At 37.6% G+C, this 7,529-nt stretch overlaps 1 pseudogene; it reads right to left on the reverse strand.

Annotated features, from left to right (window-relative positions):
• Window positions 1-887: 887 nt before the first annotated feature.
• LOC108664956 lies at window positions 888-7,140 on the reverse strand (annotated as a pseudogene).
• Window positions 7,141-7,529: the final 389 nt, after the last annotated feature.

Consider the following 7,529-nt stretch of genomic DNA (forward strand, 5'->3'; position numbering starts at 1 on the left):
GGGTCACTTTAACCGACCGGAGAAATGTCCGATGCGAACGCTATCTCATGGCGATTGCGGCGCTTAGTACATAACATAACATAACATAATGATGTCGGCGCTGAAATGTAGGCCTGATGTGGCCTGTCGCCGATTCTTTTCCTTTTCGTGCCTTGTTCATAAATCTAAACTCGTATCATTTGATCGGATCTTTTCATGACTGGCGATAGTTTGAAGTAGCTACTAGACTTCCACCGGGTTCGATAAGGAGTTAGGCATTTCAAATCTGAACATATACTTTTCCATAGCTTTATCTAGTCTGTTCTTGAACGCGTTCATACTTGGAGCTCCAACGATGTCATCGGGGAGGCTGTTCCACATGTCGGTGATTCGAAGCGAGAAATACAGCTAAACAGAACGTGTGCATGAGGCAACCAATGCACGCGCAACTATGTCAATTCGATGCCGATATTGACTTAATAAAACCGGCCGCGGGTCCGGCCGTAAATTTGTCCGAGACGTGTTGAACTCTCGGACCGTTATTCGCGTTGTCTCAAAATCAGAACCGACTGGTTTTCAAATAAGTGAAGTCTAGATCACATACTTTTTGTAACCACGGCACGCTTAATTCCTAATTAATTTAACCTAGTCAGACAGTGAAAAATAATATAGAAGCGAATTATTAATTAACTGCAACGAATAATTAACGAATTATTAATTAATTTCTCAAATCAGGAATCCAAGTTCAGATGAAAACAAAAAGTTTTTCATTCATGTGTTAGCGCCACATAAATTTGCAACGATTGCCAATTATCCATCAGCTATGTGGCGATGAGTGTAAGTAAATAATTGAACCCATTACTTCATATTTGATGAATGTATTTCTATTTATGAGAGGCTAATTTCATCTGCGCTTAGACTTTGCATTCATTTGTTATTGATAAAAAGAAATCAATCGAATTACCATATAATTTTATTATCAATCTTTCGGAGTTAAGAGTAGTGATTTTTTGAAAGAGTTGAGATTTGATTTTTTTTTAACATCATAAAAAAATGTTTCGTCTTTGTTTTATATTTGAAACTATCTTTCAACAAGCATGACCCCTTATTTTCAATTCGCATTTCGAAAGACACAAAATTTAACCTCGTATTTTTTTAACAAACATTAATACCGGGTATGAGCATTAAAAAATATTCGAGTTAACTCGTACCTATTTGTAATCAAAGAAATGCAAACCTTTTTATTCACATTACGCTGAGATACAGTACATGTTGATTATGAATAGTGCTGTGTTCACGAAGAACCGCAAACATTTCTTGAGCGGGGAAGCATTTTTTTTAGTTGCGGATTTTCTGGAAAAAATTGTGAAAAATATTTTTTTGAAACAGCTAATAGGTGTAATAATATCGTTAAGTCTCTTGAATTCGCATATATAGGATAATCAAGATAAGTTTGTTAGCCTGCTTCTGTGTTTGTAATTGGCCTATTTCTTCTAGCTGAACTCATATTTTCTTTAGCCCTATGTAAAATGATGAATTCAGCAGCAATGTTATTCGTATCTAGAGACCATATGAAGGAAGAGTTAGTGTCAGGAGACAAATAATTAAATTTTCGACTATCTTGTTCCATCTATTCTTCAGTACTCGCTGCCACTGTCGTCAGCCTCCCCTTCTACGGAATCTGTTCCCACTTCTTCGTAGTCTTTCTCGAGCGCTGCCATGTCTTCCCTGGCCTCCAGGAACTCTCCTTCTTCCATGCCCTCGCCCACAAACCTGAACATGAGAGTGTGAAATCATTTCATTTATTTATTAATAATATTCGCCTTTTCGTTAAGCCAGGAACCTTTTAACCGCAAAAAAGTTAGATACTGTAGTTGAAATCAAGATTGAATTTAAGATACAGTATATTTTGATCAGCAAAAAGACTGAAGACGTGCATTTGGGCCACGATCAAATCATGATTTCGACAACCATGCCTTCTCAGACATGATTCAATTTAAATAGACTGTCGATGTAGCGGTGGTATTTTCTATCCCATCAGTTGATGTAAATAGTCTGGGAATACATTTAGTAATATAGACAAACGTACCAGTGAACGAAAGCTCGTTTCTGATACATGAGATCGAATTTGCGGTCAAGTCTCGACCAAGCCTCAGCAATGGCGATGGTAATTATTCAGTACCAATAAAGAATCGTGGGTGTAATTCAAGACCAGCTTACCAGTGAACGAACGCTCGTTTCTGATACATGAGATCGAACTTGCGGTCAAGTCTCGACCAAGCCTCAGCGATCGCGGTGGTGTTGCTCAACATGCACACTGCCCGAGACACCTTCGCTAGGTCGCCTTCCGGCACTACAGTGGGCGGCTGGTAGTTGATACCGATCTATAGGATCAAAGATAATATCATAGTTTCATGTTGCATAATAATTATCAATAATATGGCAGTTATTTAAATAGATAAGTGAAAATGAGTGCACGAAAGCCATGTAATATGATCGTTCACATGCAATGTGTTGAAAAATATGATGATTCACAAAATGGATGTGATTTACAGGTTTGGTATTGCCTCTCTACTAGGCAAAACGATTGCTACAACAAAGATTTGAACAAAAGGCCAGTCTAGTCAAGAAAAATACAAGACTCGGCGACAGGCCTATCCAGGCCTATTCTTCAATGCCGAAGTTACTATACTATACTGTACTACTATACTAAGCGTGTATATATTGATGGCTATATGTATTGCTAGTGCTGCAACAACAATAATTTTACGAAAGCATCAACAACAACTTCGTTCTGTCACCTTGAAGCCAGTAGGGCACCAGTCCACAAACTGTATGTTGCGTTTTGTTTTGATTGTAGCGATGGCAGACTGCACTTGCTTGGGAACGACATCTCCGCGGTACAACAGGCAACATGCCATGTACTTTCCGTTGCGGGGATCGCATTTCACTAACTGAAATAAAATCAATAATTGGATCATTCAACAAAAAATCAAAGAATTAGCATTGAAAAAATATAACTCATTACTCACTGCAGTGAGTGATAGAGAGCGCATTTTCTCGTCGACGAAAACATTAAGTCACGGACGGACAGACAGACGGACGGACAGACGGACATGGCGAGCACAATAGTGCATTTTTTAATAAATAAGAAAATACGCTAAAAAGATATGGAAGAATGATGCATCGAACAATGAAGCAACAAGAAATTAATTTATGTTATATGGGCTTTTGTCATGCTATTGTGCAGTGTGCAATGGCGTGTTTTAGTCTCTAGGAAATGTTTTTCATCGCACAATAAAAGGAACTGAACTTTAGAAGCCTGAATCCAAGTTCATGTCATCGAGAACTTAACTTAAAGTTAAAAATGCATTAATTATGTATCTATGATCTTAGACAATTTTTTAAAGTGTGAACATCTGCAGTTTATTACTGTTCGAAGTACAGATCACGTGTTCTCCCATTCAAACTCATTGCCGCTATTTTCAATCGTGTGTTTATGTGTAACTTTTTTCCTCTTCGATTGCAACACTTTTTAAATAATTTTTTTGCTCTGCTAACCTGATTCTCAGGTTGGAACGAGGCTGTTGTGATCTCAGCCACGGACATTTGTTCATGGTAAGCTTTCTCCCTGGAGATGACCGGAGCATAGGTCACCAAGGGGAAGTGGATGCGGGGATACGGGACCAGGTTCGTCTGGAACTCCGTCAGGTCAACGTTCAGGGCGCCATCGAACCTGAGAATTTTAAGTTAATTAGCAATTCTTGATAATTAATCAATTATTGATAAATAATCAATTATTGATAAATAATCAATTAATAATTAATTATTAATTATTGATAATTAATCACCAGGTTCTTCTGAAACTCCGTCAGGTCAACGTTCAGGGCGCCATCGAACCTGAGAATTATAAGTTAATGATCAATTATTGATAATTAATCAATTAGTTATAAATAATCAATTAATAATTAATTATCAATTATTGATAATTAATCGCACGTTCTTCTGAAACTCCGTCAGGTCAACGTTCAGGGCGCCATCGAACCTGAGAATTATTAGTTAATTATAAATTATTGATAAATAATCAATTAATAATTAATTATCAGTTATTGATAATTAATCACACGTTCTTCTGAAACAACATTCAGAGCGCCATCGAACCTGAGAATTATTTGGTAATTATCAATTATTGATAATCAATCGCACGTTCTTCTGAAACTCCGTCAGGTCAACGTTCAGGACGCCATCGAACCTGAGAATTATTAGTTGATTTTCAATTATTGTTGATTAATTACCAGGTTCGTCTGGAACTCCGTCAAGTCAACGTTCAGGGTGACATCGAATCTGAGTATTATTAGTTGATTATGATTATTGATGATCAATTGCAGGTTCGTCTGGGATATAAAATGATATAAGAAAGGATATAAAATGAATTATTTAAAGTATGGACGAGCAAACATTCAATACGTATACATTTTGATGTCATGACACATCACATAAATCATTTATACCAGAAAATTCACAAAATACAAAATCACATTTCATCTGAGAATGAGACCAGCAACCGACCTAAGAGACGCCGTAATGGAGGACACTATTTGTGCCACGAGTCTGTTGAGGTTCACGAACGAAGGGCGCTCGATGTTAAGGTTCTTTCTACAGATGTCGTAGATGGCTTCATTGTCGACCATAAACGCGCAGTCTGTGTGGTCCAGGGTTGTGTGTGTGGTCAGGATCGAGTTGTATGGTTCCACCATCGCTGATGACATCTTCATTACGAGGAAAAGGAATAAAAAGTTTCTGTTAGAAGTTTTCTTCATCTAAGATGTAATTTGCGTAAGGAAAATAAAAAAATACATTCGTGAACAAATTGAAGTACACAAGGCCCAACTATCTAAAGCTGTTACCCTTAAACGAGAAAAAAAAAACAATACATTTTTCAAGCAAATGATGATAAAAAAGTATTAGCATAGTTAGGATATTCATTCTCTGACGAGCTTCACTCACTATTTGTCGAAGGCTTCAAACGAAGAAACATTTGTAATATCAAACACGAGCTACAAGTTTATGATTAGGGGTCCGGTTTTCTGAAGAGGTCTCTTACAGCTCCTTAACTCCGCCGACAATTAGTGAAGAAATGCTAGTTACTACAAGTATTACAATAACTTTTATTACTTATTACTATTTTATCTCACGTCAGTTAATAGTAGCGGCTACAATTCATATGATATTTAACTAGGCAGTGACGGACGGAATCTTTATCATTTCTCGTTCTGGCTACTCTCTTCGACATCATGGTTGAACTAGTTTACAATTATGCAACCTCAAGTTGTGCTAATTATTTTCAAAGTTACATCGCACACAAAAACAGGTGAAAAGAAAAGTATTAAAACAGCCGATGGGAAAACTCTGACACAGGCGAAGGAGCAAGCACTGACACAGACGAAGGGAAAACTCTGACACAGGCGAAGGAGAAAGAACTGCATGACGCAGACGAAAGGGAAAGAACACCAAATAATAATAATAATAGCGGTTTCAGCGTCTCGTAGACCGTAGGCCTGTCGCCGATTCTTAACATCGCAGAACATTCACAGCATTTTGCGGTCTCGAACTCACAACACACTGCTACAATTCTGCTGTGCTTAACCGCCCGGCCTAGGTGAAACCCGAGCCGGTGCCACCTCCGAACGAGTGAAATATGAAGAACCCCTTCGAGTACATATTTAGTTAGTTAGTTCTAGCGATATCAGAGTTGATAAGGCAATTTATACCTGATTCTCATTCTAAACATTGCAGAATTTCCACAGCTTGTCGTAGGACTCGAACCCACAACTCACTGCTCCAGTCATGGTACTCTGAACTGAAGCCACAGGACCACTTTGCATTTGCATTTAATTATCATTAAATTAACATCAATAGTAATTATTAACAATTTTTGACGATGGGAGCTCGTAATTTGTGATATCATTATTAATTAAAAGTTTTTTTCCCCCAAAGAAATGTAACATAAATAAAAGGGGATGGAAGTTCAGAATTCACAAATGTGCCCCAGGTAGAAATGAACGTTTTATAATAATGTAATATCATAATAATCGAAAAGAAAATCAAACTACGCGATCGAAGCAACAAAAAATAATTATAAACTATTGCAGTTAATTATACACAACATATAACACACATAAACGTATGCAAAACTTATATAAACAAAATATTTCACCTGCAATCCCGAGCACGCTTCTGATATTTTATTAATGCGCGCCATGACTCCGTCGATGATCTCCTTGCCGATGGTGTAGTGACCGCGAGCGTAGTTGTTGGCGGCGTCCTCCTTGCCGGTGATGAGCTGTTCAGGATGGAAGAGATCCTTGTAGATGCCATTGCGTACTTCATCTGCAATAAGACATTGATGCATTAAATTTTCCGCCAAGAGATAAAGTTAGAATGATATTGAACACCTGCTATATTTTATTATTTTTCGACCTCAATGCTAGCAGCGCCTCTTCTCTATTGGTGTTGTATGCGTTTCGCACGGCGCCTGCTAAGTAGAAATCCGTTTGATATCCAATTTATCTTGAAAATTTTGTGATAATTGTATAAGAACTCACCAATTACGCTAGGTTCTAAGTCAATCATGACAGCCCTCGGCACGTGACGACCGGAGTCAGTTACGTTGAAGAACGTTTCATAAGAACTGTCCGCAAAAGACGCCTCTTCGTTAACCCTTCCATCGGGTCGTATGCCGTGTTCAAGACAATACAACTCCCAGCAAGAATTGCCCATCTGCACACCAGCTTGCCCGACATGGATGCTGATACATTCTCTCTGAAAAGAACAGTTAATTAATTATTACTAATCTCAACTGAGTAGAGGAATCATTTATTAACAATGTAACTATGAGCTAAACAGTCTCAGACGCACTGAACACGTTTAAAGCTGCGTACATAATAAATTATGGGCATTGGTCGATTTTTCACATAAAGATCATTAGCAATCAATGGCATAAAAAACAATACTTCAGTTAAAATTCGAATCAATGTGAGCGCGTACCGGCATTGTATTAGTTTGCTTAGGTAGGTGTTTGGATGTTCTATTTTCCTAGGGTTAAAAATATTAAGGAGTCTAACCCGGGAGCGATCAATGCTTCTCCTGCAGTGCAGACAACATGCAACTCTATGATAATAAAAAACTTCACGGTGTATTGTACTGCAGAAGGGATTTCGATGATTCATTATTGATTAGATCGTTGATTATAAGTGGTTCTTTCATTGTCACTGATTAGGGAAAGAGGGAGGATATGGGCGTGATTGAGATAAGATAAAAAAGTTATTTATTGCTAACCCTAAATATTTGTGCTTTGAAAACAATATGTACAAAAATTTGTCCGCATCAAGTCTAAACATCGATGTAGATGCAATTTGCAGAAGTTTAGTAGTGTTGATGTGATAACTTCCGCATCGAATAAGGCTCGAATAAAGGAAAGTCTTTTAAAACGTGACCATTGCATTGACAAAACTTTTTTATTTTTTTCTAAAATAATGTAAAAGAGAACG

Source organism: Hyalella azteca, unplaced genomic scaffold (assembly GCF_000764305.2).
Source record: "Hyalella azteca isolate HAZT.00-mixed unplaced genomic scaffold, Hazt_2.0.2 contig17924, whole genome shotgun sequence".
In the NCBI taxonomy this organism is placed as follows: Eukaryota; Metazoa; Arthropoda; class Malacostraca; order Amphipoda; family Hyalellidae; genus Hyalella; species Hyalella azteca.